Here is a 9,724-nt window from a genome sequence, read left to right as displayed (position 1 = left end):
ATTTCAGGGAAGGGTCTACAGGGTGTTCAGAGCCTCACTACTAGATCGGACTGTAGTGATTCGCCTGTTCACAGCCTCCCAAGAGCTGGGCACATGCCACTATGCCCAGTCTGGATTGCTGTCTCAGTGCACCCTGGGGGTGGGCAGGGGCCAGCGTGGAGGGGACCACCCACCTACACCCCCCGCCCCTGCATGTGCTTGTAGGTGCTTTAATCCGCTGAGCTATTTGGCCAGCCCAAATGTATAATTTTGTTCAATTTTTTTTTTTTTTTTTTCCCGCAGAACTGGGGATTGAACTCAGAACTCAGGCCCTTGTGCTTGCCAGGCAAGTGCTTATTCTACTGAGCCATCTCCCTGGCCCCCGCCAATATTCTCATGTATAGGAATCACCAATGTTTCAGATTTTTGCCTGGATGATAAAAGTGATTTTGCATCATTTAAAAAAGTTATGCTAATAACTTTAGCTCAACTGAAAGAGGTAGTATGCTTTATAAGGTATCTTTGCTTCTCTAGTCATTAGTTTTATGCCCTTAAGTTTTTAAGTGGATTGATTGTTGTATATGTACCCAATACTGTGGTTTTGATCTTTCCTGTTTTCTAGACCGTTTTGTTGAATCTGTTCTCTAAAAATATTTTTCAAGATAAATTGTCTAATTTGAAGAGTCTTACCACAAGGTGTCATTGTAACCTATAAAAAGAATTTTCATGTAAACATATGCAGCCTCAATTATAAAATTTTTATAGTTCCCTTGTTTAAAATGTTTTTATGTCTATTTCTTATTTTTTCAGTTAATTCTGAATAACATATCTTTTGTTTTAAGGTAACTATAAAGTAGCTCATAATTTTGAGTTCTCATCTTTTTTGCACAAACATATGCCTTCCACCCACGTTTCTTATGATTGTGTTGCTATAGAGATGATTTGTTTGAAGGAAAGAATGAGGAGGAGTAGCAGCAGGTGGACATTTAAGGAACAAAATCTTTATTTTGTCTTTGTTCCTCACAGAGTCAGCTGTAGCATTTGCCCCTCTGCTTTTGAAAGCCCTATGAAGAAAGGTGGATATTCTGAGTGTCTTATAGTGATGCTGTTTACATTTTACTGAGAAGCTTTTGTAGAAGTTGATGTGCTTGCATTTTTATTTCTGTGTAGGATTAGCACCTGAAGTGATTGTAATCTTTCACCATTCTTTTACTTTAACTGGATTCCATTTTTGTATTTTTTATTTTATTTTTTTACTGTTCTGTTTTCATGTTTGGCCTTTTAATTAGGGACATTGTTATGGTTTGTGTCTACAGTCCCCCCAAAGCCTCATGCAGTCTTGGGGTAGGCTTCTAGAGTTTCTGATTGATTCATGATTCAGTCTTAAGTCAAAATCTGTTTCTGAGATGCAAGCAAAACTCACAGCTGTGAATCTCTGTAAGACAAAAGAAAAAACAAGTTGTGTAATGCCAAGAGACAATGGCACTGGGCTAAACATTCCTGCATATGGTATGAGGGAGGAAAAGAGGCTTGTTTGCTTGCTCCTCCCCTTTGTGCTCTTGTCCCTTTTGCTGTTTTTTGCCACCATGAACTGTGGCTCTCTACCATGTTGTGCTCTCAAGTGGGCTGATCCACGAACCATAATCGAATTACCCTTAATCCCAGCATTGCACAGTGAATCACATAACTGTCCATTCTGCCACCCTTGAAAAAACCCCATGACTGCAGGAGGCTTAGAGGGACATCCAGACACAGACTGTAGTAGTGGTCTTTGTGACTGTCTTCTCCAGGTTCCTCCCCAATAATGATCTTTTCTTATGTCTCCATACTTCGGTGTTTGATGTTTCTTTTTCATACATCTGCCTGGTTTTTGCTAAAAGCATTGATGGCCAATTTTTCCAAACTCTCAGTGATATGAACAGCTCGCTGTGGCACATGTGCCATAGGTTTGCTACCACTGGCTTAGAGTCACTTTCTTTTTGTTGTTTTTTTTTGTTTTTGTTTATGTATTTGGTACAGGGTCTCACTACATAGCTCAGACTTGTAGTGATCCTCATGTTTTCAGCCTCCCCAGCTCTGGGATTACAGGTGTGCACCACCACACCCTATCTCAGTGACTGCTCAGATGCCCAGGGGCGGGACCAGCACCGAATGTGGTGCCAGGGCCCGAATCCCAGTCCCAGCACTTGCCTAAGTAGGCACCTAGTCCACTGAGCTGTCTTACTGGACCTTAGAGTTACTTTCTTTGTGAAGTCTTCCTCGATAACTTCGCTAACATGATCAGGGCTCTTCTTTGTCCGTGTACATCCTGTAAACATATTACAGTGTTTATTATTTTAAAATTTGTGAATTTTGTATTTTGAAAGGGTAATGTACAAATAGCAGAAAATCTTAATAGCTCACAAATGATTTAATAGCTAGTATATTTTTTTCTCATCCTATTGTTGATTAACATATATTAGCGTTCCAGCACTATGATGAAATACCTGAGATAGCTGACTTACATATAGATTTATTTTGGTTCATAGTTTTGGAAATTCTAGTCCAAGGTGGGGCATACCCTTTGCATTAGGTCTTTGCTGGACATGTTGGATGGAATGGTGGAGAGCCCTAACTCCCCCCATGGCCTTGAAGTAGAAGAACAAGAAAGGACTGAGGCCACGATACCTCTTAGGGACAGGCCCTGAATGACATGGGGACTCCCATGAGACCCCTCTTTTGAAGGGCCCATGGCACCTCCCAGTGGTGGTATCAGGCATCAAACCTTGAACACAGGAAGCTTTGGGGGACACTTAGTATCACCAAACTATAGTAGCATGTGTTCCACTGACCCCTGTGACCTCTTCGAGGACAAACATTTTTTTTTTTTTTTCTGGAACCAGGGATTGAATTTAGGTCCTTGCGCTTGCCAGGGAAGCGCTTATTCTACTGAGCCATCTCCCCGGCCCGAGGACAAACATTTTTCTTTATGTGTGTATCTGTATCCCTCTAACCAGCAGTGTGTGGCACTTAGAAAATATCTGTAGTTCTGTAAATATGGGCAAGCTCTTTGGTTAGAAGTTTGCATGACTTGACAGTCTGCATATTTCTTTGTTTTCCTTAGACACCTCTTATTACTGGGAAATAATGGTGTAGTCACTCAGTAATACTGGTTGTGTAATTACCTTTTATGAAAGATAAAAAGTTTTTAAATTTATGTATACTTTTTTATGTATACTTCTTGAAGATGACTTAAATATATTTCTCATTTCTGGCTGTCTTTCTGACAGATTCTAAAAGATGGAAAAGGAATGTTTACTACAGTAAAAAAAAGAACAATTTTTTTCTTATAATATTTTGAGAATAGGCACATGCTTTGTGGAAATAAAATTAAATCAGGATTTAGTTTTTTAAAAAACCCAAACAAATAATTTTCCAGTCGCAAGGTCTTTTTCTGAAGTCCAAATCTAATCTTACTTTTTACTCTTCCTCATCAGCCCATAAGCTTAAAAACTTGTCAGTAGTGGTTCCTGCTAACCAAGAATGTACTGCATGACTCTCAAGGCTGTGCCTTACCTCTCTATGGAAACATTAAAATGAATCTGAAGTATGATTTGGGTGAGGGTTATCTATGTCATTCAGATCATAACTTTTCAAACATTTTCATAATTTATTACTTCTTGGCGATGGCTTAAAGCATTTGAGATTGACTAGTTTGTGTTTTTTTTCCAGAATTCTTTTACAGAAATTAAGCTGTGCAGAGGCAAACAAGATTATAAAAGTAACATTTTAATTCTTAGTGCTTGGTGGTTGATTGCCAAACACTGTAATACATATCTTTCTTTCCTTTTCTGTCCCCTACTTTTTTTTTTTGCTAAATCACAGTGATGGGTCTGGCACCTTACCAGCGCTTTGAAGGGTCTGCTTCCAGCTGCACTTCAGGTTCTGGCAGGGTGACAAGATGTGACATACTTTTGTACACAAGATATCCTGGTATGGCTAACCTAAATCCTGTTGGATGACTAGTGAAAGATTCTTTGAATTTTGAAGAAATTTGTTTTAAGTGTTTTGTTTCATAGTGAAATAAATGCCTGATGCAGGTTATCTGTAGCCTGTTAATGTTGTCTTAAAAACAATATTCACTTTGGGTGCATTAATGTTTAAAGCGTTGTTTTGGAATGTTCAAAAGCATAGCATGTGCTTTTTAATGAAATGTGTTTTGGAAGCTTCCCATGAGTATCAGCAGCTGTGCTTTTTGAATATTTTGAATTACCATACTTTTGGACTGATATTATATCACTTATTGTTTAAGAAATTCAGTGTCATGTTGGAGAAACTATCTCATCTAGGTCTGTAGTGCTGGGGCCAGTCAAAAGAAGAGGTAGGAAGGACCTGTAATTGTGATTGTCTTGATTGTATGATTGTAATAGTTGCAAAGGAAGGAAGGGGAAGAATTTGGGTAAGGGGTCATGCTAGTTTTTAAAAACTGCCTTTTGGAGTTTTTAAAAATTATTATTATGGTTTGAATTACATGCTTTTAAAAAGGTGCATTGAAAATTTATTTATGTGATAAATTATGCAATAGAATTGGTTTCTTTTGTGTATTTTGATTGTCTAATGCATACTTGGGTGTCTTGTAGGTGTAGCTAGCTATGTATTGATTGAAATGACCAAAGTCTGACTGTGGTAGTAGTTGAAAATTATGGTACCAATTTTGAATTTGTGTAAAATGTATTATTTTACAGTAAAAGAAAACAGTGTCTTAGTAATCTGTGGTTGATGTAACAAATTACCATTTGCAGAAAAATAAAACCCCCAAAGTATTTTTTTTTTTTTTTGCAGTTGTAGAGACTAGAAGTCTGAAATCAAGTTGTTGGCAGGGCCAGAATCCTTCCAAAGGTTCTATGGGAGAACTCTTTATTTATGTCCGGCAGTTTTTTGTGTTTCAGGGCATTTCTTGGTTAATGGTTACATCTTTCCATTCCTATGCCTCTTCTCCAGTCTCAAAACTCTTTTTTTCTTTTAGAAGAATATGTGCAAGTGTTTGTACTTAGTTTGTACTTATTACCTACCCCCTTTTGTCGTCGTCGTCGTCATCGTCCTCCTCCTCCTCCTCCTCCTCCTCCTCCTCCTCCTTTTTTTAAAAATGTATTTGGTACAAGGTCTACAGGGTCTCACTATATAGATTGGACTCGCAGTGATTCTCCTGTTTTCAGCCTCCCGAGGGCTGGGATTGCAGGCACATACCACCATGCCCAGTCTCAGTTTGCCCTGGGGGCGGGGGCAACACAGCACTCCGGGAATCAAACCCCACCACTGTACTCTACCTAAACAGGTGCTTTAGTCTGCTGAGCTATCTGGCTGGCCTTTTTAGAATGTACCCTTATAATCTAGGGTAAGATCCTACTCTAAGAGTCCTTCATCACATCTCTTACTATTTAATGTACTATTCTTAGGAGCTAGAGATTAGGAGGTGACATAGCTTTGTTGAAGCAGGCACTTAAAGAGCTGAGCTAAGGGGCAGGCCCCTGAGGTGACATAGCTTTGGGGACTTGCTTTTTAGCCCACTATACTCTTTGAAGCCATTGTTTTTCAATATGGGTGAAAAACATGAAGAAAGGTTAAAACAGCGTTAGGGTAAACAGTAGCCTATAAATCTCTTGGTGTACTGCATGTGTATAAATCACATTTCAGTTGACTGTATACCAAGGAGAGGGATTACTGAGGCATTTCATTCATTCATAGTATTCATTCATTCATTCATTCATTCATTCATTCATAGTATATGCATTTCTTTGATTTTGTAGGTAATGTTAATTTTTTTCCAAAGTGATTATACTAATATGCATTTATCTTATCTAAATTTTGTCTTTTTGTTTTTTTCTCTGTGATTTTAATCTTATAAAGATGGTACACATTAATAAGAAAGCAAGTCAATAGGCAAAAATTGAGCAAAAGTGTCAAACCTCTCACAAAAGAGGATATCTTAAGTGGCCAGTAATAAAGAAAAGGTGTTTAATCATTATGAGAGAATTACCTTTTAGCCTTTTGAATATACTCTTTTCCAATTCCTTGAATTACTGAAGATATTGTCCTATGTTTTAACAACATTGTTTTGTTGCCTTTTACCTTTAGCTCTTCAGTGCATTTGGAATTTATAATGTGAAGACCTGAATTTCTTTTTTTCCATAAAATAATCTGGTTATTTTCACACTGCTCTTTGCAAAAAACATTTCCCTGCTGTTTAACAAAACTACTTTAGTTCTAAATTACATGTCTTGAATGAGTGACACATCTTTCTGGGATATATTTTGTTCCATTTATCTTTTTTCTACAATTAAGTCAGTGACATACCATATCATCTTACTATAGATTTGTAAGTCTTGATGTCCAATAGATAAAAATTTTCCCACCTTATTTTTAAAAGTAATTTCCGCTGCTATTGGCTTTGATCTTTTACGTTTCTGTATACAGTTTTGAGTCATTGTATATGATTTTTTTTTTTTTTTTTTTTTTTTGGTGGAACTGGGGATTGAACTCAGGCCCTTGCCTTGCCAGCGAAGCACTTATTCCACTGAGCCATCTCCCCGGCCCCATCATATATAATTAAACATAGCTGTATCCTGCCCCCTCTTTAGATATTGATTTATATTACATTATCAATTTGGGGAGAATTTATAGCTTTGGAATGTTTTATAATCTATACACTTAGATCTTTCATGGTTTCTCTCAATAGTAAGCCATAATTTTTCCATAAAATACGTTGCAAATCATTTTGCCTAAATATTTGATCTTTTTTATTTTATTTTTGTCTTTATATTGTTTCTGATCTAGACAATGAAATTAATTTTTCATTATCTGTTTTATAATTATGAATTGTTTTAAATTTTCTACATATACAAACAATATTTGTATATAGTTTTATTTTTCCTTTTAAGTTTTTATACCTTTTACTCCTTTTTATTGCTTTATAACTTTAATACAGTGTTGAGTAGAACAGATTCTAATAACTTCCTTGTCCTAATCATATTCTCAAAGGGAAGGGATCTTGAGATTTTAAAATCTAGCATGATGTTACTCTTTTTGTGTACTCCATTTGTTAGATTGATGTGCCTTTAAATTACTGGTTTGTTAGATTTCGAGGACTAGAAGTTGCTTTTGCTAAAAAGCACTGACTTTTGGGCCTACATATGCATAATAGGTAATTAAAGGGAAGATACGTAATTTGGCATTCTTGTATTTATTTATTTATTTTGAATTACAAAGCTATTTTTAATACTTTGGGGTTTGCCCCACAGGAATAAAAAATATTGGGAAAGGGTAACCTCCTCACCCCCAGGAGTGGCCCAGGGGGACAGAGCCTACCTGAGGGGAAGGCAGCACAAAAGGGACCCACTGCAGACTCAGGGCAAAGGGAATGCTATTGGTGTTGGGACCTGTGAGCACTGCAGGAGGAAACGCCAGCATGGTGGGGCTGGCTCCAGGCACACAGGCGAAGGGCAAGAGGGTTGGACACGAAGCCACCAAGCTACTTGGGTTCCTCCTTCTTCTCGTTTTCCTTTTTCTGCTTCTGCTGCATGATCTCTGGGTCCCTCTGCTTGCAGGCTGCAGGAGAAAGCCTGTCATCTTGGTGCTTTCCCTTAACCGAGTTGCTCTGCTTTTGTTTTTATTTTATATATTCTTTTTTATTAACTTAAAATTTTGGATTAGCTTGCTACTCTGCTCTGTGTGTAGGCATATTAATCCAGAGTACCTTTCTAAAGATAGGTACTTAGCCCTAAATTTACCTAGCTTCTCCCATGTTCATTCAAGACTGAGGATACCAAAGTAAGAAGAATTAAGGTGTCCTTAAGACTTCCTGGGGCATTAAACTGTCCCCTTTAGAGCATTCTGTCCCATAGTCCCCAGATGGCACCTAGAACTTTACAGTCATTGTCTTAAACCTATAGTTCTTGGATTCCAGCAAAGCCTCTGGTGACAGAACACCCCATGATCCAGCACCTAAGCAGGATTGATCATCTTATGTGAAACAAATTGCCCACTTTTATGGTTTATGTCTAGGTAACTCCCCCAAGCCTCATAGTAAGGATATTTAAGGGGTGATTGACTTATGAGAGTTTATAGGTGATTTGGTATAAGGAGATAGGTCTGGTTGAAAGAAGTGGGTCATTGGGGGAGTATCTTGGTAAAGTCTTTCTTCCTGGCTCTTCCTTTTGCCCCCTCTGCTGTCTAGCCTCCGTGAAGTGAGCAGCTGTCCTGCACCATGCCCCCTTGCCATGATGTCCTGCCTTGGGACTAACTGAATGTGAATTGAAGCATGAACCAAAATAAATCTCTCTTCCTTTATATTGTAGGTGTTGGGTATTTTGTCCCTGTGCCAAGGAAAATGACTAAGATATCCTCTGACATGATACAGACTCTCTGAAGCCACCTTGCAGACCGGAACTGAGATAATGATCAACTAAACTCTCGTCCACCCAGCAACCCAATGAAAACTTGCCCCTTTCATTTGTCAGTGGATCAGTCTGATAATGTCCAGTGGTGTGTCCCTTCAGCTCTTCTCTTGACTCTGAAGTTGCTTCTCCATTTTTTTCTTCTTTCTGGATTAAGACTTTGCTTGCATCCTCTCACATTTCTTGCCTGGCTTTTTAATTTCTGTTGTCAGATGAGTCCACATCTAGCATCACATTTCTCTCTCTCTCTCTCTCTCTCTCTCTCTCTCTCTGAAATGTGAAGCTCATACAAAATTAACTATTTTTAATAGTTAAAAAATTAACTATTTATTACATTCACAATGCTATGTATTATCACCTGTATCCAAAATACTTAATTACACAAAGAAAGCCCTTTGTACAACTATTTATCCCCACCCCTCTTCTTTCCTCCTCCTCTCCCTCCCCTCTCCTCTGCTCTTCTTTTTAGATGAGGTTTTTGTTGCCTAATTTGACTTTGAACTAGGCTCAAATCATCCTACTGCTTCAACCTTCTGAGTAGCTGAGTCTGTTGGTATACACCACCAGGTTGATTTCTTGCTTTCTCTTTTTCTTCTTTCTGCTGATGAGCATATCTACTGAGATTTCAATTCAGCCCGTGTGCTTTTTTAGTTCTATAATATTCACTTGGTTCTTTTTATCTCTAGTGTTTACTGATTAAGATTTGTATTTCTTTGCTGTTACTTTCTCCTATTTTTTTAACCACTTAACATTTACTCAGGCAGCTTGTCTTTTTTATGTACTATCTTGAGGGTTGACCATGCAAGAGTCATTTCAATTGGTCAATTTTGTGTTGAATAAATTTGATAAAATTGTCATTTTATATTTCCTGTTCTCTTTTTTTTTTAAGAAATTAACAAAGGTTGTTATATTACATATTATTATCTTCAAGGCACTTGCTTAGATTAACAGATATAAAAATGTAAAATTGATCAAATAATTAAACATTAACTGTTCCTTCCAATAAACCAATAGAAATCAGTAGTAGAAATAATCTTAGCTATCACAGCTTTTTTAGATTTTATATTATAGCTTCTTTTCTCCTTTCCTCATCGCAGTTGCTCTTTGCTTTAACAAAAAGATGAACATAACAATTACACTGAGTTTCAAAACAGGTTATTAGGACAGTTATAATAGTTGATACATTATATAGTGTTGTCTTCTTAGTAGATATTCAGTGTAGAAGATATACACATGCTATCTTGTTTATACAGTATTAGCACGAGACTTTAATGAACTAAGAGAAAATAGCTGCATAACAATCTTAACTATCA

General features: G+C 37.4%; 1 protein-coding gene and 1 pseudogene across 1 annotated transcript in view; one reads left to right on the top strand and one right to left on the bottom strand.

Annotated features, from left to right (window-relative positions):
* The window catches only part of Cep83 (centrosomal protein 83), a 160,909-nt gene that overhangs the window by 24,056 nt on the left and 127,129 nt on the right, over positions 1-9,724 (top strand). The gene's annotated exons all lie outside the window — the stretch shown is intronic.
* LOC101581323 overlaps positions 7,434-9,724 on the bottom strand; it is a 13,826-nt pseudogene continuing 11,535 nt past the window's right edge.

The sequence above is a fragment of the Octodon degus genome, unplaced genomic scaffold (genome assembly GCF_000260255.1).
Source record: "Octodon degus isolate 3935 unplaced genomic scaffold, OctDeg1.0 scaffold00004, whole genome shotgun sequence".
In the NCBI taxonomy this organism is placed as follows: Eukaryota; Metazoa; Chordata; class Mammalia; order Rodentia; family Octodontidae; genus Octodon; species Octodon degus.
Note: the sequence above shows the minus strand (reverse complement) of the source record. Positions and strands in the feature narration are given on the sequence as shown.